The following is a 12767-nucleotide window of genomic DNA, read 5'->3' on the forward strand; positions in this document are numbered from 1 at the left end:
ATGGCGTGAACAACCCCTTCGAAGTGGTCTCACAGATTCTCGACTAGGTTTAAGTCCGGAGAGTCTGGTAGAAAGGGGAGTGCGGTAAAACGTGCTCTTCGGACAGCTCAATTACACAGCGAGCTGTGTGACACGTGGCATTGTCCTGGTGGTAGATGCCATCATATCGAGGGAAAAAAAGCCTACATATTGGGATGGTCATGGCCCCAAGAATAGGTGAATACTTATGTTGATCCATTGTGTCTTCCAGAATGAGGAGATCACCCAGGGAATGCCGCGACGAGAATATTCCCCAGATCATAACGGTCCCTCCTGCTCCACGAACCCTTCTTACGATTGTTTCAGGGTGTTTGCTTTCAATGTTTCACGCCGTACATGCCAACGGCCTTCTGTCCGATGGAGCATAAAACGTGATTCATTTGGAGAGGCCTCCTGTCACCACTCAGTGGACGGCCAGCTACGGCACTGATGCACAAATTCCAGCCTTTGTCGCCGATGAACTGCAGTCAGCATGGGTGGCATCTCCTGCAGAGGCCAGTCCGCAGCCACGATCGCTGAACAGTCGTAGAGGAGACGCTGTTGGTAGCTTCTTGGTTCATCTGAGCTGTAGGCTGCTCAAGGTTTGCACGTCTATTCGCTCGTTCACGTCTCGCGGCAGTTGTTCACACGTGTGGCCTGTGGTGCACCTCAGTTGCATCGGCTCCGGTTTTGGACAGCACCATTTTGCAATGCACGGAGTAGTTTAACTATGGTGACATGCGAACGGATTAAGAACTTAGCCGTTTAGGAAATGCTCCTACCTTGCCCCGGAAGGCAATGATCATGCCCTTTTGGACGTCAGATAAATAACTCCGTTACCATATTACGACAACGACTGCACCGATTTCCGCGTCTCCCCCGAAACGCTGCGTGTACCCTCCACTGCCAGTGCTGCCACCTGCCATCAGTGAGTAGTTATTGTACGTTGACGTCGGACATAGCCTTTGGTCACATTAATTTGACTGTGCCGTGTATGTATCCACGCTAAGGTCGGTTCGTCATTAGACCACTACCTTCCACCGCGGGCTCGCGCCAACATTATGCCGATGAGCTTCTGGTTTGCAAAAGCTAGCACTAATGCCCACAACTTGTCTAATTTCTAACCTTTTTCTTTTCTTTTAAAATTGCCTTTGTGCTTTGGTATTTCTATACTTCTCTATTTATCCCATCGTAGTAATGGTTAGATTTTGCTAAAACCACAGTGTCAGAGAAACGAATTTGGTGGTTCTCTGATCCTAGTATATGATCTGCTACTGCTGACTAGCCCGTCGGCCCCAGGTGACAATTGCTCTTGCGTTCCTTCAAGCGGGTGTTAGTGCTTCTTTTTGTAGTTCTACGTGCACATGGCCGCAAGTGCAAGGGATGCTTTATACTCCTACTGTGGCGAGCGGCCGGCGAAGGTCCTTTGCAGTTGTCAAATATTCTACCGCGTCTCTTTTGTGTATAAACATCGTGACGATACCGTGTTTTGTGAGTACTCTGCTGATGCTATCTGTAATAATTCTTAGACCGAGCGAGGTGGCGCAGTGGTTTGCACACTGGACTCGCATTCGGGAGGACGACGGTTCAATCCCGTCTCCGGCCATCCTGATTTAGGTTTTCCGTGATTTCCCTAAATCACTTCAGGCAAATGCCGGGATGGTTCCTTTGAAAGGGCACGGCCGATTTCCTTTCCCATCCTTCCATAACACGAGCTTGCGCTCCGTCTCTAATGCCCTCGTTGTCGACGGGACGTTAAACACTAATATCCTCCTCCTGTAATAATTCTTACAAAATGAAGGAAAACTTGCCGTTTAATTGGATCTTTTTTAGAAGAAGCTGTAGACTTTTAGCGTGTGGTGCCCTATTAATCACTTGTGATGGTAGTTCTTAAATGATCGAGCTCGTTCCCTAAGTACTGCAGTTCAGAGATACTTTTAGGCTGGTCCAGCAGATGTTTTGATAACTCTTGTTTTCTGCTTGGGATGGTGCCTGGAATTTCTCTGAAGGTATCTGTCCTTGCGAGTGAGCTTTATGTAGACTTCTTGCCTTAATGTTCCGTCAGCTTTCCTAACTACCTGTACATCCAAAAATGAAATTTGACAGTCTTTCACTTTTTCTACAGTGAACTTTATGCAATAGTTATATCATTCAAAAAATTTAGAAATTCTGAGAGTTCTTTTTCTCCACGATGCCATACAACGAAATACCACCCACGTACCGAAAACAACGTGAGCGTTTCTTCGTCGCCGCCTGAAGGATTGGTTCCTCAGTTTTTTTTTTCTCCATACAAACGTTACGGGTAGAATGATGCCTTGGACCACGGCCTTATGCCCACAAAACAAATATCTGCAACAACGCAAACCCCATTCCGTGAAAGTCTGCATTTCGTGATTTCACAGCGTTGTCAAAAATTCTTCTCGCGGTATCGTATACCCTATCTCAACCAGGCACAAATTTTCGGATTGCGGTTGTCTGTTGTCCAGACTAGAAATTAAGCATCGATAATTTGCAGCAAGTGTCTCCCTGAATTTGGTGGAAAAGACGCCTAGGCTGAGGATTGAGACAAGTACACTGACGGACAAAAAATCGCAACAGCAAAAAATAATTAATGTAGAGTAATGAAACTTGTCTAGGTAACATATTTAAGTGATTAACATTGTAAGATGCCAGGTTAATGTAAGCGTGAGATAAGCCATTGCAAAACTGAAATGCTCGTAAATTAATAACCGGTGTAGCCGTCAGAATATTGAAAGCCGGCATGCAAACATGCATGCATTGTGTAGTACACGTGCCGGGTGTCAGTTTGTGGGATAGAGTTCCATGCCAGTGGCACTTGGTCGTTCAGTACAAGGACTGTTAATGCTGTTTGTGGATGACCCTGAGGTTGTCCGATGATGTCCAATGTTTGCTCGATGGGAGATAGATATGGTGATCGAGCAGACTTAGGCAAAATGTCGATACTCTCTAGAACATGTTGCGTTACAACAACTGGATAAGGGCGAGCGTTATCCTGTTAGAAAACACCCTCTGGAATTCTGTTCATGATTGACAGCATAACAGGTCGAATCACCAGACTGACGTACAAGTTTGTAGTCAGGATGTGTGGGACAACCACGAGAGTGCTCCTGCTGTCAAACGAAATCGCACCCCCGACCATAACTCCAGTTGAAACTTCCTGGCAGATTAAAACTGTGTGCCGGACCGAGACTCTAACTCGGGACCTGTGCCTTTCACGGGCAAGTGCTCTACCAACTGAGCTACCCAAGCACGACTCAAGCCCCGTCCTCACAGCTTTACTTCTGCCAGTACCTCGTCTCCTACCTTCCAAACTTAACAGAAGCTCTCCTGCGAACCTTGCAGAGCTAGCACTCCCGAAAGAAAGGATACTGCGGAGACATGGCTTAGCCACAGTGTGGGGGGGGGGGATGATGTTTTCAGAATGAGATTTTCACTCTGCAGCGGAGTGTGCGCTGATATGAAACCTCCTGGCAGATTAAAACTGTGTGCCGGACCGAGACTCGAACACGGGACCTTTGCCTTTCACGGGAAAGTGCTCTACCAACTGAGCTACCCAAGCACAACTCACGCCCCGTCCTCACAGGTTTACTCTGCCAGTACCTCGTCTCCTACCTTACAGACTTAAAAGAAGCTCTCCTGCTAACCTTGCAGAACTAGCACTCCTGAAAGGAAGGATATTGCGGAGACATGGCTTAGCCACAGCCTGGGGGATGTTTCCAGAATGAGATTTTCACTCTGCAGCGGAGTGTGCGCTGATATGAAACTTCCTGGCTGCCGGCCGCGGTGGTCTAGCGGTTCTAGGCGCGCAGTCCGGAACCGCGCGACTGCTACGGTCGCAGGTTCGAATCCTGCCTCGGGCATGGATGTGTGTGATGTCCTTAGGTTAGTTAGGTTTAAGTAGTTCTAAGTACTAGGGGACTAATGACCTCAGCAGTTGAGTCCCATAGTGCTCAGAGCCATTTGAACCAAACTTCCTGGCAGATTAAAACTGTGTGCCGGACCGAGAATCGAACTCGGGACCTTTGCCTTTTGCGGGCAAGTGCTCTACCAACTGAGCTACCCAAGCACGATTCACGCCCCGTCCTCACAGCTTCACTTCTGCCAGTACCTCGTCTCCCGAGGTCCCGAGTTCGAGTCTCGGTCCGGCACACAGTTCTAATCTGCCAGGAATTTTCATATCAGCGCACACTCCGATGCAGAGTGAAAATCTCATTCATAATTCCAGTTGTTAGTGCAGTGTGTCTTCCAAGCAGATGAGTCGGTTGCAAGCCCTCAAGTAGCCTCCTTCTAACCGACACACGGTCTTCACTGGCGCTGAAGCAGAACCAGCTTTCGTCAGAAAACACAACAGACCTCCACCATACCCTCCAATGAGCTCTTGCTTCACATTACTGAAGCAGCAAATGGCGTTTGTTTGGAGTAAGTGGGATGCGCAGTAAAGGGCGTCTCCCTCGTAGTTTTCCTTGAAGTAAACGATTTGTAACAGTTCGTCGTGTCTCTGTAGTGCCAACTGCTGCTCAGATTGCTGCTGCAGATGCAGTACGATGCGCCAGAACCTGAAGCCGAACGCGATTGTCCTCCCTTTCGGCAGTGTCACGTGGCTGTCCGGAGCCCTGTATTTTGCGACCGTGCATTCTCCTGACCACTGCTGCCAGCAAGCATGTGCAGTGTCTACATTCCTGCCAACTTCAAAAGACTCTGAGCACTATGGGACTTAACTTTTCAGGTCATCAGTCCCCTAGAACTTAGAACTACTTAAACCTAACTAACCTAAGGACATCACACACGTCCATGCCCCAGGCAGGATTCGAACCTGCGACCGTAGCGATCGCGCGGTTCCAGACCGAAGCGCCTAGAACCGCTCGGCCACCGCGGTTGGTTCCTGCCAAGACTTTCAGCAGTATCGCAGAAGCAACATGCAGCTTTTCGTAGCCCTATTACTCGATCTCGTTCATTCCCAGTGAGGTGTTGTCGCCTTAAAGGTATTCTTGACTAATATCAACTCACCACACACAGTCTCAGAGTTAACTAACGCTTACGATTGTTACAGGGTGATTTAAAGCAAATGTGATTTGTATTGTTTCTTATGAGAATGGCGAACAATTTGAAGAGACATCATCTTTCAGATAAAGATAAATACCTACGAACTTTCGTTTAAATTTCACACTCCTTCTTGGTGTTGCGATTTTTTCCGTCAGTGTAGCTGCACGCACGCGTAGCGGTGGTGGGACCGTGGAGACGGCTCACAGTTGTTACACAGGGGAGGCTGCAGCCGGCAGCGGAAAGAGCCAGCTAGCGGGCACCTCGCCGCGTGCGCCGTGCGCCGCCCTTCTGGGGATTTTCCACAGCCGCGTCACGGGACGGCCCTGCAGAGGGCGCCTCCAGCTGCTGCCTGCCTGCGTACCACTCTGCAGCTTTGTCCTGCCCTGCCGTGCAGTCGCCTGCTTCGTCAGTCACCTTACACGATACATCACAGTATCGACGCGTTCCGCGATCACCCAGTTTCTAAAGCGAACACCGTATTCCGTCCGTAGGACAACGCTGCGCCGCTCGTAGGCGCCAAGCTGTGTGCGCCATGGACGCGGTTGTCTGCAGTGAATTTGACGAGATTCTCGCGAACACCATATGGACGACGATGAACGCACCAGGTAGTCCGGATTTCAATCTTCTTGATAGTTTGCATTAACCTTTACGCTGTATCACTTTTCAGAAAGTTTTTGTAGAGGGGATAACTTCAAAGTAAGAAACGGTAACGTCAGTTGGTTTCGGTTCAGTCACTGTGTCGCGCTGTACTCGTATACTTGCTCCCTCTCCGAGGTTGGTCCTGCGGCACCTTCCTTGACATTTCATCTTGACGACGCGTACACCACGCCAAGCAAGTAGCTCACAACGAGAGCAGCTATGGTCAAGGCCGTACTGAGGGAAGGGCATTTTGAACCTGAGCCCAGAGTAGGAAATATCTGAGAAAAAAGGCTTAGCTGGAAAGCATCTGACACGGCATTGCGGACTGTTGACGAAAGTCCGAGTGTACAGTTTAAGCTCTCAGATAGTAGAGTGGCTGGAACACTTCATAGGTAAAAGACTCCAGTACGTGGTCCTCGCCGGCGACTGTTGATCAGAGACAAGGATATAGTCAGGAGTGTCGCAGGGAAGTGAGATCGGGCCTTTCTTATTCTCTTCCTTTATAAACGATCTGACGGAAAGGGTGAGCAACAGTTTACGGTTGTTCGCTGATGACGCTGTGGTGGACGGGAAGGTGTCGTCGTTGAATGACGATAGGAGTATACAAGACAGACAAAAATTCTGTGTGTTTTGATGAATGGCAGCTTCTCATAAATGTAGAAAAATGCACGTTAATGCGTTGTCGGAAAAACAATCCTGTAACGTTCGAATATAGCATTAGTAAGGAGCACCTTAACATAGTCACTTCCGTTAAATACCTAGGCGTAACGTTGCAGAGCGATATGAAATGGAACGAGCGCGTCAGGTCGGTAGTAGGGAAGGCGAATCTTCCACTTCGGTTTATTGCGAGAATTTTAAGAAAGTGTAGCTCATCCATAAAGAAGACGGCGTATAGAAGGCTAGTTCCAGCCATTCTTGTGTACTGTTCGAGTGTTTGGGATCCCCACCAGGTCAGATTAAAGGAAGACAGCGAAGTAATTCAAAGGCGGCTGCTTGATTTGTTACCGGTAGGTTCGATCAGCACGAAGTACTACTGGAAAACAATCTGAGCAGCCGCCTTCGGTTGTTTGCGGATGACGCTGTCGTTTGTCGACTAATAGTGTCATCAGAAGATCAAAACAAACTGCAAAAACGATTTGAAAAGATATTTGAATGGTGCGAAAAGTGGCAGTTGATCCTAAATAACGAAAAGTGTGAGGTCATCCACATGAGTGCTAAAAGGAACTCGTTAAACTTCGGTTACACGATAAATCAGTCTAATCAAAATGCCGTGTGTGTGTGTGGTTTGCCGGCCGAAGTGGCCGTGCGGTTCTAGGTGCTGCAGTCTGGAACCGCGAGACCGCTACGGTCGCGGGTTCGAATCCTGCTTCGGGTGTGATGTCCTTAGGTTAGTTAGGTTTAACTAGTTCTAAGTTCTAGGGGACTAATGACCTCAGAAGTTGAGTCCCATAGTGCTCAGAGCCATTTGAACCATTTGACTGTGTGTGGTTTGAGGTTTTCGGGCGCTAAACAGCGTGGTCATCAGCGCCCATAATCAAAATGCCGTAAATTCAGTTAAATACCTAGGTACTTCAATTACGAACAACGTAAATTGGAAGGAATACACAGAAAATGTTGTAGGGAAGACTAACCAAAGACTGCGTTTTATTGGCAGGACGCTTAGAAAATGTAACAGACCTGCTAAGGAGACTGCTTACACTACGCTTGTCCGTCCTCTTTTAGAATACTGCTGCGCGGTGTGGGATCCTTACCAGATAGGACTGACAGAGTACACTGAAAAGGTTCAAAGAAAGGCGAAGTATAGGAGAGAGTGTCACAGAAATGATACAGGATTTGGGCTGGACACCATTAAAATCTTCTCACGAAATTCCAATCACCAACTATCTCCTCCCAATGCGAAAATATTTTGTTGACACCGACCTACATAGGGAGGAACGATCACCACGATAAAATAAGAGAAATCAGAGCTCGTACCGAAAGGTACTGGTACTCATTCTTTCCGCTCTGTATACGAGATTGGAATAATAAGAGAATTGTGAAGGTGGTTCGATAAACCCTCTGCCAGGCATGTCGATGTAGATGTAGATGAGATGCTTCATGAACTCAAATGGAAATCACTGGAGGGAAGCCGATGCTCTTTCCGCAAGGTATTATTGTGCAAATTTAGAGAACCGGGTTTTGAGGCTGACTGCAGAACAATTCTACTGCCGCCAACGCACATTTCGCGTAAGGACCAGGAAGACAAGATACGAGAAATAATGGTTCGTGCGGAGGCTTTTAGACATTCGTTTTACCGTCGCTCTGTTTGCGAGTGGAACAGGAAAGGAGATGACTGGTAGTGGTAATGTACCCTCTGTTATGCATCGTACGGTGGTCTGCGAAATATGCATGTAAATGTATATGTAGATGGATTATTAGCGTCCGAATGTGAGATAAATATAGACTTTAGTGCCACTTGAACACCTCGCGAACTTTCGTGTTAGGAATGCTACGCATCGTATGAACCGACCCGTTTTTGTGAATAAACAGCTATTTTCGTATCGTAGCACGCCGAAATATTGGTATATCTGTTACTGTGATCTGCACTCTTACGTTTCACTGCCTCATTAGTCTTCTTTTATGGAAGTTCTGTTACAGACGATGGTTCAAATGGCTCTGAGCACTATGGGACTTAACATCTGAGGTCATCAGTCCCCTAGACTTAGAACTACTTAAACCTAACTAACCTAAGGACACCACACACATCCATGCCCGAGGCAGGATTCGAACCTGCGACCGTAGCAACAGCGTGGTTCTGGACTGAAGCGTCTAGAACCGCTCGGCCACAATGGCCGGCACGATGGAAAACGGTCATGTGACTATGATACAAGGAAAATTTACCAATTAGCAGAGAAGATGAGCTTGTAAGAGAATTCTAAAAACGGCACTTTTGGATAATAACGTAGGCTAATCTGCAGATTCTCGTCAACATATTTTTAACAGTAGTAGGAACCACCGAGCACTGTGATTCTGATAAGGAGACAGTAGCATCGGTAATGTGCTGATATTTATTAAAGGCATGAAGTTATTCCTTGCTTACTAAGCCAGACTCGCCACTGGTTCTTTCTGTTTTTAAGAGAATGTCCATTCATTACTAACAATAATGAAGACTAAACAACCGCTTACTCTGAAACAGAAAGAAACGACACGAAATAACTGGTGTTCAAGAACTTCGTACAAGTCTGTCGAGACAAATAAAGATCCGTTTCAAACGAGCTGTCTGAAAGTGATAAGTTCAACGAGAACGTTGCACAACTAGGGTATTAAGTTCATTCGCTCAGCTTGAAAATAATTCAGCTAGACACGACAGCGGCAGGAAGTGCAGAGGTGCACTAATAGCGGCAGGCGGCGAAAGCAGAGTTGTAAAACGGTTTGACTCACAAACAGGGTGTCCCATGAGGAGCGGTCAGCATTCATTCGAAGCAAAAAATTCTAGTAAGCGTCGGCTCTAAAATGCATACCGGTACGTTACGAGATATGAGCAATTCTTCAGTAAAAGAAAATGTTTCACAATAGCGAAGACGAACAAGTGCTCATAGCACCTAAGATATTCACTTTTGAGCCCATGTTTAATAGACATTTTTGCTTCGAATGATCATTCCTGTCAAATCCCTGAATATTGACCATTTCTCCTGAGACGCCCTGTATGAACACTTGCATACTCGGGGTCTCAGAGACACAAAATAGTTAAAGGGGGGACCGCAGGCATGTAACACCGAAACCGTCAAAAAAGCAGAATAACACTTTACATGCACTTTCGAAGTCACTCCTGTACCTTGTCAGCATACCGGAAAGACGCACTTGCATAGAACCGTTTAAATCAGCAGCGCCGGCCGTTATGGCCAAGCGGTTCTAGGCGCTTCAGTCCGGAACCCCGCGACTGCTACGGTCGCAGGTTCGAATCCTGCCTCGGGCATGGATGTGTGTGATGTCCTTAGGTTAGTTTGGTTTAAGTAGTTCTAAGTTCTAGGGAACTGATGACCTCAGGTGTTAAGTCCCATAGTGCTCAGAGCCATTTGAACCAAATCAGCAGCGAGTTCTGAAAAATTTCTGCGTTATTTCATTCTACGACTGTACGCTGCAAAGAAAGTGACATAGAGGAACTTTTTATTGCACCGTATACAAAAGATTCTCCCATTTCCATGATGGATAGGAAAAATGTCTGTCATTTTTTTAGTCTAATTTTCTCTTCACGTTTTTTGGCAGCTAGTGGATGAATGTTATTTACGTTTTCGCCTTCAGAGCCCCTTCTTGAAATTTTCTAAGCAGGTCGTGCTACGCCACTCTATGTTTTCCAGTATTCCTGTGACACTTCCTTCGACGGTCAAGCAGGCCTGTGAACGACGGCGCCAAACGTCTTTGTGTGCTCTCGATGTCCCCGTTTAGTGCGAAGTGATATCGGCCGCAGCACTTCAAATTCTTATTGATAATCCTGGATTAGTAAACTGTACTAAGTAGAAAGCAACAGTTATGCCGATACTAATTCATTGCACCACACTCCATTTTTCCATATTTTTGGAGAATGGTATGGCAATGACTGCTAGAAGTACTGCAGATAGGAATATAAAAGTAACTTTGTTTTTCCTTTCTACTACACTTTTCTGCACATAATCAGTATAGTAGTGGAATACTTTGGATGTGTGTAAGTGGTCTATAGCTTGTCTATGAAGTAATTGTTTCCGCTTCAACAGTTCGTAAGAAAATTTTTGTTTTGATAAATATGTGTGTAGAGGGGGCGGGGGGGGGGGGGGGGCGTAGTGACCTATTCAAAGGGTTAGCCCCAGCAATTACCTGAAATTAATACGAGTTATTTTAATCGTACTAACGTAGTAAATAAATGCCTGGCGCTACGATTTTCATCATCTGCGACTGTGAAACTGTCTTCCCATTAATGAAAAAACAAAGAATTCCTTATGCAACTTACGTCCTTCGTATATACACTTTTTTGTTGCAGTTGCTTCAAAGAAAATGCCTTTTTTGCATGCTGCACATCGAAATTTTTATTTTTATTTATGCACCCAGACGTGTTTCGCCTTTTTTTACAAGGCATCTTCAGTGGGTGTCGTGATATATTACATGATTTGTCCATTTTTACACATAGGTTATGGTTTCACATCTAGGTTATAGATTTAAAAACGGTTCCTTAACGTTTTTTATGAAATGGAAAGATACTTACAGGTAACTTCTAATTCATTGCATCTAAGCAAACTGCTTTTTCTCATCTGGTAACCAGGCGGTCATCTTACAGTTCACTTTCAGTTCACATCACTGTGACTGCCTTCTTCTTAATACAGAGTTTCATGTGTTTTTCTAAGTGTTACCAACATTCTCAGTTTTCTGCGTTCATCATCTCTATATTCAAGTGCATTCAACCTATGTGTAAAAATGGACAAATCATGTAATATTTCAGGACACTCACTGAAGATGCCTTGAAAAAAAGGCGAAACACGTCTGGGTGTACAAATAAAAATAAAAATTTCTATGTGCAGCATGCAAAAAACTCATTTTCTTTCAAACAACTGCGATTTATATACAGCTGCTGCGAAAATGGTCACTACAAGAAACGTGTTTTTTGTTGCAGTATTTGAAGCTGCCAGCTGCGAAAAGTGTAATACATAAAAATGGTGATGATGACTCTTCATACACATACTCTCTGATGTTACGATATTTAAAATTCAACGTCCATCCAATTACATGTTATGCAGTTATTAGCACACAATGTGCTTATTATGAAGTCTACAGCTGTGTTGTCACTTTTTTGACAATATTTCGACAGCTTCCCTAGCAGTCTTTTTCAGGAGTGTCGGGTGCACTTCTCCATTGCTTTCTGTCTCAACTTCACCAAGCCCTGCGCCGACACACCTCAGAAGGCGACTTGGGAAGCTGTTGAAGTATTGAGAAAATTACGATACTAATTTGGCTGCAAACTCGGAAACTTACAGACAGTTTTCTTTTCGTCTAATGAATGTGTCCGACATTCAGAAACTGCTTTTTTTCCCTCATACAACGTGCCGGCAACCGGTCCCGCGCGTGCGTTGCTGAACGCAGTTGCTGGTTCTCCTCGCTCCCACGGCGCGGCTCGGCTTAAACAGCTGACTGCGGGCCGCCGACTGCGTCCGGACACGCATCCTCACACACGTGGCGTGCCTGCCAGGCAGCTCGGCCCACTTCACAGCACTCGCTGGGTGGATTAAAAAACACTGCGCTTAAAGTGCGATATCATTAGCGCCCGTTTCAAGATTGTGGTACTTCCGAGCTCTAAACCTTACTGTTCATTTCAGCTGCTGATCTCTACCACGTTGTCCCTATAGGCTAGTAGCAAAAAAACCTCTGCCAGTCTAGTTTTCAATTGTGAAATAAAAGTTAATAGCATCACTTTACACCTAGTAGATAGTGTCGGAAGTTCCATGCGGCTTTTCGCGGATGATGCTGTAGTACACACAGAAGTTGCAGCATTAGAAAATTGCAGCGAATTGCAGGAAGATCTGCAGCGGATAGGCACTTGCTGCAGGGAGTGGCAACTGGCCCTTAACATAGACAAATGTAATGTATTGCGAATACATAGAAAGAAGGATCCTTTATTGTATGATTATATGATAGCCGAACAAACACTGGTAGCAGTTACTTCTGTAAAATATCTGGGAGTATGCGTGCGGAACAATTTGAAGTGGAATGATCATATAAAATTAATTGTTGGTAAGGCAGGTACCAGGTTGAGATTCATTGGGAGAGTCCTTAGAAAATGTAGTCCATCAACAAACGAGGTGGCTTACAAAACACTCGTTCGACCTATACTTGTGTATTGCTCATCAGTGTGGGATCCGTACCAGATCGGGTTGACGGAGGAGATAGAGAAGATCCAAAGAAGAGCGGCGCGTTTCGTCACAGGGTTATTTGGTAAGCGTGATAGCGTCACGGAGATGTTTAGCAAACTCAAGTGACAGACTCTGCAAGAGAGGCGCTCTGCATCGCGGTGTAGCTTGCTGTCCAGATTTCGAGAGGGTGCG

At 45.9% G+C, this 12767-nt stretch overlaps 1 non-coding gene across 1 annotated transcript; it reads right to left on the bottom strand.

Annotated features, from left to right (window-relative positions):
- Positions 1 to 4031: 4031 nt before the first annotated feature.
- On the bottom strand, positions 4032 to 4106 carry Trnal-caa (transfer RNA leucine (anticodon CAA)). Its single transcript has one exon. It is a non-coding gene; the product is annotated as a tRNA-Leu (tRNA).
- Positions 4107 to 12767: the final 8661 nt, after the last annotated feature.

Source organism: Schistocerca serialis, chromosome 1, assembly GCF_023864345.2.
Source record: "Schistocerca serialis cubense isolate TAMUIC-IGC-003099 chromosome 1, iqSchSeri2.2, whole genome shotgun sequence".
Lineage (NCBI taxonomy): Eukaryota > Metazoa > Arthropoda > Insecta > Orthoptera > Acrididae > Schistocerca > Schistocerca serialis.